Below are 13,731 nucleotides of genomic sequence, written 5' to 3' on the forward strand. Positions count from 1 at the left end.
TTCTGACTATGTAGGTTCAACTTGTAAAATACACTGAGCCTTAATAAAAGAGCTTAGCCAGCTAAAATGCGACCTTTAGCTTTTAATTAGAAATGCAAACCATACTGTAAATAAATTTTACTATTGAAACTGCTAGTGTGAAGCAGGGACCACAACAAAGAAAAGGAAAGACATACCTAGCCTCTGCTTATTTTCCTTGTTCTCTGACTTCTTCTATCTATGCCTTTCTTTCACAAACTTGAAGCCTCATTATCACCTCATTCACTTGCCAGAGCACAAAGCTCAGGCAGATGATGTCATCGCCCCTGCCTTGAAAAAATGTCCTGCAGCTGCGCTCGCTGTGGTTTCCCTCCAATACACCACTGCCCCTCACATTCATTATAAAGCTGCATATTGTTGCTATGTACTTAACTGTATACCTCATGCCAGAGAGTACCTATAATTCAGCCACTACACTATCTAGCTTAGAAAGAGATTGCATATGTGTGTATGTTGTATGGTTTTATAGGGATATTCTGGGTGTTGCTGCAGTGCGGAACCATGTACATTTTCCCTATTCAGCAGTGGTGTGTTCTAGGCGGCATACACACCATAAGAAGAATTCAGTGTAGTGCTTTGGCAACCATTCCTTCAGCAAAAGCTTTTCAGCATGCCAGATGGAATGACGTTCCCTCTCCTGGCCCCCCAGAGCCACTTTTAAGTGGGGGCTGGGGGCATGCAGGGAGAGATCTGTTGCACTGGTGGGACTTGTTAGTTGAATCCTGCCCTATATTTTCCTTCAAAGAATTCAGGGCACTGTAGTTTGCCCTTTACAGAGTTACAATTCCCAGCAACTCTTAGCAAACCAGAGGAGCCACTCCACACTCTTTGTACTTGCAGGCAAAAATTTGCAACCCATATTAAAAGAAAATGCCTCTCTGAATTACTTTAACCCGATCACAAGAGACTATCATTGTTTGCCAGTATTTGTAGATGCTTGCCAAATTATTAAATTTAATAAAATACTTCAACTCTTTGGATATGCTTCACATATTATGCGTAGATGAAAATGAAAATGTAAATCTCTTGCAAGTGATTGGTGTGTATAAAGTATAAAGTTGATTGACACACGCTTTCACTTAATGAGGGTAATTACAAAGAACAACAATTCCAAAACACATCTGTTCAATGTAACCGTCTTGTAGAACCATGCAGAATACATTGAGAGCTATCAGAAATGCCAGTTTTGCCACAAATCATGCACAAGCACACTTGTAAGACAAGAAACAGATTAATAAGCATCAACACTTTCCTATAAACACTTGTTGAAGAGAATAAAAGCTGTTCGCACTGAAGGAAATTATTCCAAAGTGGGCGCTTTCTCTTGGGGCAGTAACAGCGGGTGTGGTGGGGGGTGGAACAGTGGAAGAAGTACAAATCTCCATGAGTGAGAACTTATAAAATAATAGTTTTCCTAGCGAAGGACCTAAATACTGGAATTGCAACATCTATTATTCACTTGAACAAACATAATATTTGCTGTGGTAGCTTGTGGTACTCTGAACAAAAATATTACTTTAGCTAACCTGGATGCGGGCATTATTATGTTCTCCTCAAATAGGCCATGTCTTTAAGTTGATATATATGTAGCTTTGCGAGGGACTGAGAAAGCTTGCTAGGGGAAAAAAAACACTTGTTGAATGTCTTAGGATTGAACTACACATTACACTGAATTCCAAGCAATTTTCTCCCGAGTCCCCACTTCCTTCCTAATAGGAAGCAGCCATTGGAGACTGGAGACACTATAGTGTAGACCAGGCATTCCCAGCCTGCAGCCCTCCAGACGTTTTGGCTTACAACTCCCATGATCCCTAGCTAACAGGACCACTGGTCAGGGATGATGGGAATTGTAGTCCAAAACATCTGGAGGGCTGAAGGTTGGGGATGCCTGGTATGTAGAGGAAGGGTGGTGTTTTAACTGACCCATACTCGCTATAGTCCCTCTCAAAATCATCTCTACTCTATCCCACCCCTTTGCAATGCCGACCCTCCAAGTGTCCCTATTTTTTAGAGACGTCCCTGATTTATAAAAGCCATCCCAGTTTCTGATTTGATCCTGGAATGTCCCTCTTTTCCTTAGGATGTCCCTATTTTTACTGGAGAAATGTTGGAGGGTATGGAATTATCCAGTCCTTGAACCATCTGAAGGCAATCCTGTATAGGGAAGTTTTTAATGTTTAATGTTTTGTTATGATTTTATATATGTTGGAAGCTGCCCAGGGTGGCTGGGGCAACCCAGTAAGATGTGTGGGGTATAAATAGTAAAATTATCATAGTGGAATGGGACATCCCTATTTTCATCAGATAAATGTTGGAGGGTGTGGCAATGTTGCTTTTCTCACCGCAGAAGAAAGTGACACAGGAGTCTGTGCAGTTTGGCCCCAAGAACCAGAGAGAGGCAATTTTTCTTTTTGGAACATTGAAGACTATTTGGAACAGGAACCACTGTTCATAGGGTGTGTACATTCATAGTACTTTTGAATCTAGTAAAAAGGAGTTTGCTGGATTTTGTGTTGTTTTAAAAACCCACAGACCCTAAGGTTGCACTCCTAGGCACAGTTACTTGGAAGTAAGGCATACTAAATTCAAGCATAAACATGTGTACCATTGTGCTGCACATCAGTTAAAGAAAAGAATATATTTCTATCCCGTTTCAACAACATTCATAGGAAGCATGAGATAATTTTCCAATACACACACACACAAAACAACAAAATTGTAAATAATTTCATGAACTTTCTTAACCATGTCGAAAGTGTAGGTGTTTTTATTCAAATGCTGTTTAAGATTCAGGGTCATGTTTATAATAGCAAAGGGGCATGGAATTATAGCCAGTCAGTCATATGATCTCAGACAAGTCATTAATGTAATATGACTTTGTTTGCTTTTATATGACAGAAGACATTACAAGACATGGCTGACACATGGTAGTATCGTTGAATAAATAAATAGCTTGATTTTGAAATACAAAGGTTCTTAGATATGTTTTGTAGAGCAATGTTCTTTTTTATATTTCTTTAAAGCCAAAGATTTATTCGCTTGTTTGATGCAGAAATAGTTTTCCATCAAATGTGTCGTGCTGAGCTACAAATAACCAAAGTAGGGTTTGTCATATATAAGTGTTAGCATACGCTACGGAAAAGCCAACAAGCAATCTTCCTTGAAATATATACATACACACAGAGACACTTACACACTCACTTATATTTTCTGACACTGCCCCTTATACAGCAGCAAAAATATGTGGTGAACAACTGGGCATCAGGTTGTACGCAATCTGAATTAGGTTGAGTGTGAGGGAGATGTTTGTGTCATTTGATTAAAATCTTAAGGTGCAATGTGGACAAAATGAAGCTCTAGAAATCAAGTTTCATTAATTTAGAAGGAACAAATGTAGGGATATGCCTAGCTTTCCCACTGATATCAATGGAACATCAAAGGGGTTAACTATGGATGGATCATGTCCTCAACTTTGAATAACTCATGGGCAGGAATCTAAAGAGCAATTTATTGTGCCCAGAAGCTTGGCCTGATTCATGAGCTTTTTTTAGTTTCTTCCCTTTGAATAAATCATCACCCGCTCCATCTCCCACCATGCAATAGAACAGTCCACTTTTGAAAGACCCCAGTCCCATCAGTTTCAAAAGCAGTTTGTTATGTATTTTTGGGAGAGGGGCATTTTTTGACAAAGATAACTTTACTAGTTGCATGCTCTTTGGATTCCAACCTGACTTTTTAAAGAAGCACCCATTAAGAAAAATGCTGATAGTGATGAAGATTCATGCTTACTTTAAATCGTTTAAAAATAAATAAAAACTAATGCAGTATAATTATACAAATTCACCATAATTTGCATTTTACAAGCTCTTTGCTATTTACCATAATATTGAACTGCGATACATCATATGCTCGCATATGACTGAGTTTCAGAGCAAATGACTCTGAAAATGAGGTGGTTCATTACTCATGTTTATACTGCGGAGTTATAATTTCCACCAAGCTTTCCAAATCCCTCACAAGCTCACAACTCACCTGTTCCTTGAAGAGATTTGGCATTAGGGTAGGAAAGGCAGGTCCGAGATTGCAAAATAAAAAGTAATCGTAAACATTCTGTTGTATAAGCCTAAGCAGTTCTTTGGATTGCCTTATTTCATCTATACAGGGCCACTTACAGATGGGTTCAAGAGATTCATCTATACCAGGTCTCTAGCACATATAGAACAAAAATTATGAGGCCAAATGCGCAGGTGCTGTTCAAATTTCTTTGCAAGCATGATCTCCCAGGGTTTTAGTCAATGGCTGAAGTTAGAGCTGTGATTGGAGAGTCATATAAGCCCAAGGGAAGACCTAAAAACAGCTTCAAAATGATCCAAGAAGTCTTGTGTCTTCCATGGTGTGTGTATCATCTTAATTTTTCCTCTCTAGATTAAGACAATGGAGAAGGACTTCCTGGCTCATTTTGAAGTTGTTGGTTTGGTTTGGTTTGGTTTGGTTTGGTTGTCTTCTCTGGTAAAGACGTGATTGTTGCTAAATGAAAGTAATTAAGAAATCCAGGCATTGTGTCCAACTAAGCCCTACCAGCCCCCATGGAAATCAATGAGCACAACTAATTTAAACCTATCAATTTCATTGGGTCTGGTCTGAATAGTTGGATACAGCGTAGTCATGATTGGACAGTAGTATGCCCACCCAAAATCAAAAGGTAGTAGGAAATGCAGGAATTTGTGTTCTTTCCAACTCAACAGAATGGGTACTTAGTGAGTAGAAACGTAAGAGTGCTGTGTTCTTACAAGTGGCTCTACTGACATCAGTAGGACAGTTATAAACAAAATTAAGCATCATGCTGAATTGAGCCATTCTCCCTTTGCACCATAACCTTTGCTATTGTCCTTTGACACTCACCTTATGACGCTGCCTCACAGATTGAACACCACTTACTTTCACATTACATCTAGCTACATTTAAAATCATTATATTTTCTATTCCAAACATTTCTCCCCGTTTTTTCAGTGTAGGCAGTTCACATGTTCAGCTGCAAGTCACTTAAGCATTTTTTTCCCAGTGATATGCATATATTACACTATATATCGGATCCAATAGAGATGATCAACACCTGTCTTTTGGACCTCTGCCTTTCACGAAACCACTCCAATAGAACTTAATCCTCTGGGTCCTATCACCCTCTGTTCACTCTGTTTCCGCAGGGAGGAATTGCCACTAGCAATATTCTTACCCATACCAAATATGTAAGCCTGCAGCAAATTTCCAAAGAACCAGCTGTTTCTGGGGTATCTTGGCATCTGATTAAATGATTTGAGGGGGTGGGGGGAATCCAGAGGGGAAGAGGTACTTTAAAGGCTGCCGGAGAGCATGATAGGGTTAGAAGAAGAGTGAAGAGGCACAGCTGTGACAGCTGAAAGCAGGATAAGCCGCCACTGATCTGTTTCCCTGCTTATCACAACACCCATTAATCAATTCCAATCTCAGCAGGCCCACCAAGTCAACCACCCTCCAACTCTCAAAAAACTGACTGCTCAGCCTTGTAATCCACTTGAAAAACTGTTCATCTGAGGAAATGGCAGAGGAACTGTTGCCCACTAGCAGTAGAAGTATCAATGCGATACTTAGGTTTTTGTTTTGTTTTGTTTTGTTTTGTTTATAAAACACATTCACAAGTTTCTACCTTGCAGGACCCTTTTGTCCCTCTTTGCAAAACATCTTGTTTGATTTTCACACAAGTGGCGCTTGTCTAACTTTCTTGTACGTGTTCCTACAGACTTTTCATTGTAGGCAGCCCAAATCCCATCTGTTTACTGTGACTAAATTACAAGCTAACCTTTACCCTAGCCAGAATGAAGAGAGTCATTAAAAATATATCCTAGGGGTATGTAAGGAAATTAATTAAGACTCTGGGATCAAGCTATGAAAATAATATCACAAAAATATGCCGGCGATTACACACGGAGCAATGTCAGCCCAGCTGAAATTGAATATACTGAATAATGGACTGCAGACAATAGCTTTTTTCAGATGTGTTCAAGGTGGTATGTCAGAAGTACTGCTGCTTGCAATGCAGGAGTGATGAACTAATGGCCCGTGGACTGGAACCAACCCACAAGACCTTCCAGAGTTGTCCATCAGCCTTATCACAGGTTGTTGTTGTTTTATGAGATCAGCAGCAACATTACAAGTAAAAAGATTCCAGCTGGGGTGGGTATCATTGCCTGGCACTAGTTGTAACATCTGCAGCGCAGCAGCAGTGCTGGGCAGCTCAGAGTGTAGCTCAAACAGTATCAGTACAAGCACTCATTGACTTCCATCCTTCTTGGCAGTGTTTCTCAGGACACTTCCAGGAAGCTTAGAGAACAGCAGAGGTGCATCTCCCACTTTTAGACATGATTAGAAGCTGTGCTCCTACATCTCCCCTTTTGCAGCTCGGGGTTAACGGGTTTGAGCCCCAGAACCTGATTTCTCTATTAGATGTTCTCTGTTAGAGTTTGGATTTGATATCCCGCTTTATCACTACCCGAAGGAGTCTCAAAGCGGCTAACATTCTCCTTTCCCTTCCTCCCCCACAACAAACACTCTGTGAGGTGAGTGGGGCTGAGAGACTTCAAAGAAGTGTGACTGGCCCAAGGTCACCCAGCAGCTGCATGTGGAGGAGCGGAGACGCGAACCCGGTTCCCCAGATTACGAGACTACCGCTCTTAACCACTACACCACTTTGAGGAGGGGAGGTGTAATTTGCTCTGGTGATCTCCTGCCTTCCTCTGCTGCCAAACTTATCCGGTGTATGCCTTGAGTGTGTGTGTGTGTGTGTGTGTGCGAGTGTGCGAGTGTGAGAGAGAGAGAGATAAGAGAGAGAGAATATATCTGTATTCATACATATGCATATATGTATGTACACCCATGTCTAGTGTGTTTTGTATAGGTTAATGTGCATGTGATGTCCCCTTGCCTCCTGCACGGTTTGTGGTCCACGTGAGAGTACTTGGGGTGTATTTGCATGCATGTCTATGTGTGTGTGGTCATGCACACAATGGCCACACCCAATGGTGGCATGCCCCACGCTTGGAGGACTATCAAAGAGGGAATGCAGCCAAAAAAAGATTCCCCATCCTCTACTGTACTGTGTAGATTAATTACGCTACATACTTAACAAGCAGCCAAAAATAATATTTGCAAGTGAACAGTAAGTTACAAGAACACAGGTCCCATAACTTTTAAATATATAGTCTTTCTTCCGAATGCTATTCAGTGTTGTTGTTTTTAATTACATAATTAAATATCTAGCCTAAAACACAATTTCAGAATAATTATCCAGTTAACTGCCTGTTTATTAGCCCAGTCGTCATTCCTTACTTGCACATTTATATTTGCAGCTTTTTTTTAGGTAAGGGGCTGGGGAAGAACAAACGCATTTGGACAGCATTATCCTTTCTCAAGAGTTGGATTCATGTAGTGACAATTATGGGACATTACTCATTCCTCAGAATTGTTCTTCAAGCACTTTGTAAAGATAGTATTGCAAATTCATGCTGCTTTTAGTGCTTTGTAACATGCTTTATTAGGTAATTTATGCACTAGATTCTTGCTTCCATGCCACCAACTCAGCTGACATTTAGAAGAATGAATAAGGACTCCAACACACTGCTCAGTCATAGGTCAGTCACATTTGTATCACTTACACTGGTATTACATTCCACATAAAATCCATAGAAGACCCACCTGTGTCTTGGTGAATTTTAGGACTGCTAGCGTGTGCAAAGTTCATATCTAGACCACAAGCTCTGTGGGGCAAAAGCCTCTATTTTTGGCTTTTTCACTTACATCAGTCTGGCACTGTGGTTGGGATCCCAAGTACAACTATTTCCATCTTCCCAAAGCAGCTTTTGTCTTCTATTTTCTGAACAGCAGCTCTCCTCTTGATTCTATCACATGGCAAACATCTTTTGAAACCGAGGGAGCCTCTCAAGCAGATTACATGGCATGGCACAACCTGTTGTTCAAAGAAGAACTAAAAACGCACTGGACATCATCACCCTCTCTTTCCAATCAACTTTCAATATTTCGGAGATGGGTGGGGGTTGGGAGAATAATTTTTGGTTAAGAACATCCTCATTTGCTTGATACTCACTGTGTCCATATTGAAATGGACTGATGCATACTTCAGTGCAAATTGTGGTGTGCATCACTTCTAAAGCAGGCAGTTTTTGCACATTACTAGTTCACAAGTACAGTTGGATCAGGGGGCCGTAGAATTCAATGCTAATAGTGGTCACTTGAAGATCTTTATGTGACCCCATTTTGCACTGGCAATTTTCCAACCCACCTCCTTCAATGTCATCAGGCTGTGTGTGCACATGTATATCTTTCCACTTTTTCACCAGAGATCGCTCCCAACTTTATCTGGATTTAGCTATTCATCTTATACTTTAGTGCTGTATCAGAAAAGGTATTATAAAAGACTATTGCCCCTCTGAGATTTCTATATTGCTATAAGGGTGAGTGGAAAAGGAAATCAAAAGGGGACTGATCAGTGGGGGTGCTACGTTTTCAGTTAAAAGACTTGAAGGAACAGAAATGGTAACAGATTTTAATTATTTACTTATAAACATTTGTTACTGTCAAACATAGACTTATCCTGATTCTTATTAAAAATTGCTTTCTACCTGTTGTAGAGTAGGTGTATCACCCATATGGAAATACCTAAGAGTTACATTGAAACTTGAATAAATTACCCACAGACTTATTACTTATTACTAACTTTAGTTTACCCCCACATTAAATTGCAAATGCCCAACCTCTCTTCAAAGTCCATCAAGAGATCAAGACCCTCTCCCTTTTTAGAGATTATGTGAAATCCACCCAAATTTCAACATCTTTTTAAATATGCTTTTATTAGTTTTCTTACTTAACACGCACAAGAAATTAACAAAAATTATAAATAACAAAAAAATCCAACCATCCATAAATCCATACATTCTTGCAAAATAACTTATGCCACCATGTTTTTAATCCCCATCCTTATCTTCCCCAATAGACTTCCGTCTTTCTCAAAACGGGTCTGTCTTCTCTGTTTAATAAACTGCTTCTTTAATCATTTTGCCATTTCTTCTGTTATCTGAATACAATACTTATAATCCACATTGTGGTTTGCAAAAATTAATCAAAGCATGTCCAGGTTTTAACTTGAGGGCACTGTTGTTTTTTTTAATATTCTTTATAAATTTCCCACTCCTTTTTGAACTTTTGGTTTGGTTGTCTCCTAACTGTCTCTGTCATTTTTGCCAGTTTGAGATATTCAAATAATTTATCCTGCTATTCCTCTTTTGTTGGTACTAATTCTCCTTTTCAATTTCTGGCAATTAATATTCTTGCTGTTGTTGTAGCATATAAGAATATTCTCTTTTTTTCCATTTGGAATATCTGAATCTAAAATGCCTAAGAGGAAGGCTTCTGGCTTCTTTATGAAAGTTTGCTTAATTTTTTTTTCAATTCTTCGTATATAATATCCCCAAAATTCATAATTTTTTTTGCAACCCCACCACATATGAAAGTGTCCCTTCTGCCTGTCTACACCTCCAGCACATATTAGATCTCATTTTATACATTTTGGATAGTTTGCTGGGAGTTATATACCACCTGTAAAACATCTTCAAAAGATTTTCCTTTAGTGTATAACAGGCTGTAAATTTCCATTCTTTATTCCATAATCTTTCCCATGCTGATAGTTGGATATTTTTACCAAAATCTTTACCAAATTTCAACATCTTACAGCTCCTTACACACAAAATAGCCACATCTCTCCTATACTAAAGAGGCTCCTCATGAGACCGGAGGAACTTTGCCCAGCAACTGTTTTATTGATTTAATGCTTTGAGGTTTTTATTAAAAATATTAAGCAGTATAGAAATAAATAAATAAATAAATAAATAAATAAATAAATAAATAAATAAATAAGCAAGCAAGCAAGCAAGCAAGCAAGCCAGCCTGTAGACTGTATTGCTATTGCAGGAGCGAAGACAAATATGTAGGTCTTTCCCATGTCATTGATAATTCTTATGGGAAAGATGAAGTTCCATGGCTAAGCAATTACACTGGCTGTGCCACTGCCTAAGCAAAATGTTGGTGGAATGTGGCATTTGGCATCGAACTATCTTTATTCCCCCAAACAATGTAAAGCATGGATAGGATAAGAGGAGATTAAGGGCAGACTAAGAGGAGATATGATTGCCATCTTCAGATATCTAGTGTTGTCACGTGGAAGATGGAGCAAGCTTGTTTTCTCCTGCTCTGGAGGCTACGACCGGAACCCATGGATTCAATTCACAAGAAGAGAGATTCCAACTAAACATCAGGAAGAACTTTCTGATGGCAAGAGCTATGGAACAGATTCCCTCGGAAGGCGGTGGACTGTCCTTCCTTGGAGGTTTTTAAGAAGAGGTTGGACAGCCATCTGATATGGATGCTTTAGTTGAAATTCCTGCAGTGCAGGGTGTTGGACTAGATGGCCTTTAGGGTCCCTTCCAACTCTATAATTCTTTGATTTTATAGGGAACCTATCACTCTCCAGATGTTGACTACAGCTTCCATCAACTCTTGACTGCTGGCCATGCTGGCTGGGGCTGATGGGAGTTGGAGTCCAACAGCTACAGTTGTATAAACCACATGCTCACACCCTATTATAATGCTCAGGGGTGCACATTAGCATTTGCATTGCAACGAGATATGAACATCACCCCCATCCACACCTGACAACTGCTCAAATTGCCTTATTGTGAGCGAGAGTGCTTCCCTAGCTGTACACTTTAGGCTTATGTCTCCCCAGACCATTGGCAGACATATTGGTTCTTACGATACTCCCAACTGGACAAGTAAGCTTACAGTTGCATCAATATTAAACTTCAGGGAACATTTTGTCATGAGACTTGTCAGCCAAAATTGTGGCTCACCTACAAAAGAGGACATGCTGTCTTCAGCTATTTTGGCATGGAAAATTAGTGCTCAGAAGGACGTTCTCTAGGACACAAGTCAGTTTGCAATTTGGAAAGATTAATCAAAATGGGGAGAAACATCCTCCGCACTCTAGTAATAAATTCTGTACAAATCATTGACCTGTTAAAACCAAAACTTTTGTGAGCAGTAGAGTTATCAACGCAGTACACCACGATGAAAGAAGTATCAATAGGGTGGCCTCTGATGAAGGCAGCTCCAGATACTGCCAACAGTTGCCCCACTTCTGGAGTTGCTCCTCCGTAGAAACATCTGCATCTTTTAGATTTTTCTTATACACATTAACAGGTGGTAACAGGTCATTTGGCCCTTCGATAGATGGTCCTATGTAGTTTGATTTTCTGAAGTTAACAGGCTGGGTGGCATCTTTGATTTAGGGTGTGACATATCCTTATTTGTGGATTAATGCAAGTTGCTCACTCACTAAGACCAGAAATGTATTTTGCTTTCAGAGCTAGTCCACGTTAAGAGAATGTAGATGTATTTGTGTTGAGACATTTGGAAACACCAAGATTAATAACACAATTACGATGTAAATTTCATTGGTCAGATGGTTATGGGGTTGAATACTGCTTTAATTAAACAGATGAAGTATTAGGTGCAAATGCTCCATTTCCTGATAGAGAAATGCCCCCTTACAGTTTTTCTAATTCTCAACAAATATGATCATGAATAACCCACACATTTAGCATGATCTCCCAAATAGGCAAAAAATCATAGGTAGTGCTTATTCTCCATTGGGAAGAAAGCTACATTGAGGCAATACTTTTCTTCAGACTAAGCAAAGTGTTGTAAAGCCATGGTAAGAAAAACTAAGTGTGTGTGTGTGTAGAGCCTTGTGCTTTACTTAGTGTTGGAGATGGATCTAAGTAACTCCTAACTTCGGTGGCTCAGGAACTGCAGGGCTTTGGTTTTAAATGACGATCCTATTTAAAACAGCTCTATCGGACTGTAGTTTTGAAACAACTCATTTTTTCTTTACTACAGGTTAGAGGTGGTAAAACCTAAGTAGGCCTAAAGAGGTTACCACTGAAATGAGGACATCGGTCCTATATATTAAAGCATTTCTGTACAAATTAAAAAGAGCACCGTCCACTGAGAGAAAAGTTCTTGTGTGCAAAGCCTATCAAAAAGTATGGGAACTCTGCAAGAGCACCATAGTTATTTTGCACAACTGCCACTTATTTCAGTGGAGATAGCACCCTAAAAAGGAGAAATACAAACATTTTCTCAATCTGTATATGTCTACATCAGAGTAGATGATTCTGGGACATATGGGAAAATAGCATTACCTAGTATAATGTGCATCCATGTAATGATCTATATCTCAGGAAAGGGCTATTTCTGCTGAATATGTAATTTGGGGGGTTATATTTGGGATTTAATTTTTATTCAGAAACTCCTCTGGAATATGTTGGGGAAAAGGATGAGAACTAGTAATTGTCATCCGAGTCACGGCACCAAATATATATATATATATAGAGAGAGAGAGAGAGAGAGAGAGAGAGAGAGAGAGAGAGAGAGAGAGAGAACTAGTAATTCTCACACCTTGGATGGTATTCAACAGTCCTTATAAGGCCTACAGATTGTAATACCATTGTGAAACACTTCCATCTAGTGGAAGATGAGGAAATTGCATGCTACTGAAATAAGGCAGAATACTAAAAATTGTACTTGCTTTTCCACCCCACCCCACCCCACCCCCAATAAACCCCAACTTACTTTATAAACACACAACATCATGTTGGACTGCTCTCCACTCCCCGCCCCCCCAAGATGGTTTTATGTGCTCCATGAAATCCAATTAGAATTTTTTTGTGCTTGTTGAACCCATCTCTAAATTATTGAAAGCGAAGTGACATTCTAAGATAAGCAAATTACTTATTCATTGTCTTCAATCTACAAATTCAAATTGACTATGTATATTTTTACGCCAATCTATTTTTATTTAATATTTGGGCCCCATTTCTGGCTCCTGCAATCTTGATACTGTACAGCTGATTTTGATAAATATTGTACAGACTGCAAGCAGTTTGCAGATCTGCGGCTGAGCTGTTTTATCAACCACTGGGAGAAAGAAGTAATGGACAATGTTTGGCCTTCTACCACAATGCACAAGCCATGCTCAGAAGCCCAATTTAAGAGCAGAGAGGCTCAAGTGCTAGGCAATTAAAATACCTATGTCCTGTAAAACCCATAAAATTGCCCATTATTGCTGGATTTGGGACCCTTTTTGGCTTATGCAGAAGATACTCTTGTTGGTGGATGAAGCTGTAAGCTATAGTCAATACCGTGCAATTATTGTTAAAGAAACATCACCATCGAGTGGTTCTACATTAATTACAAGTACCAGTTTTTAAATTTAAAAATGCTCGTGCTAGGCTTGCCAAAAAGGAAATGGATTTTACTTCAAAATGACTTGAAATAAAAGCAGATGAATGCTTTCCCCTTGAATGTATAAGCATTAAAACAAATACATGACATCACTATCCTTGCATTTCCCAGTAATTTTTTCCAGGATTGAACTTTTGTGGCTGCAAAGTTAATTTTTTTAAGGAATACCAGCTGCACTTCAGCATTTTTAAAAAGAAACATAACCAACTAGCCACCCTCAGGCTTGTAAGCACTGAGTAATAATATTACTGTAAAAAGAAGGGTTGCTTTTGCTAATTTTCT

The 13,731-nt window shown here is 39.3% G+C and overlaps 1 long non-coding RNA gene across 2 annotated transcripts in view; it reads left to right on the forward strand.

Annotated features, from left to right (window-relative positions):
* LOC128415394 (uncharacterized) overlaps positions 1–13,731 on the forward strand; it is a 57,889-nt gene that overhangs the window by 16,907 nt on the left and 27,251 nt on the right. The window contains exon 3 of one of the 2 annotated variants that reach the window (XR_008330938.1): positions 12,043–12,266. The exons of the other annotated variant lie outside the window; for it this stretch is intronic. This is a non-coding gene — a long non-coding RNA (uncharacterized LOC128415394). Of the gene's footprint in view, positions 1–12,042; positions 12,267–13,731 lie in introns of those variants that run through there. 2 annotated transcript variants of the gene reach the window in all.

Source organism: Podarcis raffonei, chromosome 6, assembly GCF_027172205.1.
Source record: "Podarcis raffonei isolate rPodRaf1 chromosome 6, rPodRaf1.pri, whole genome shotgun sequence".
NCBI lineage: Eukaryota > Metazoa > Chordata > Lepidosauria > Squamata > Lacertidae > Podarcis > Podarcis raffonei.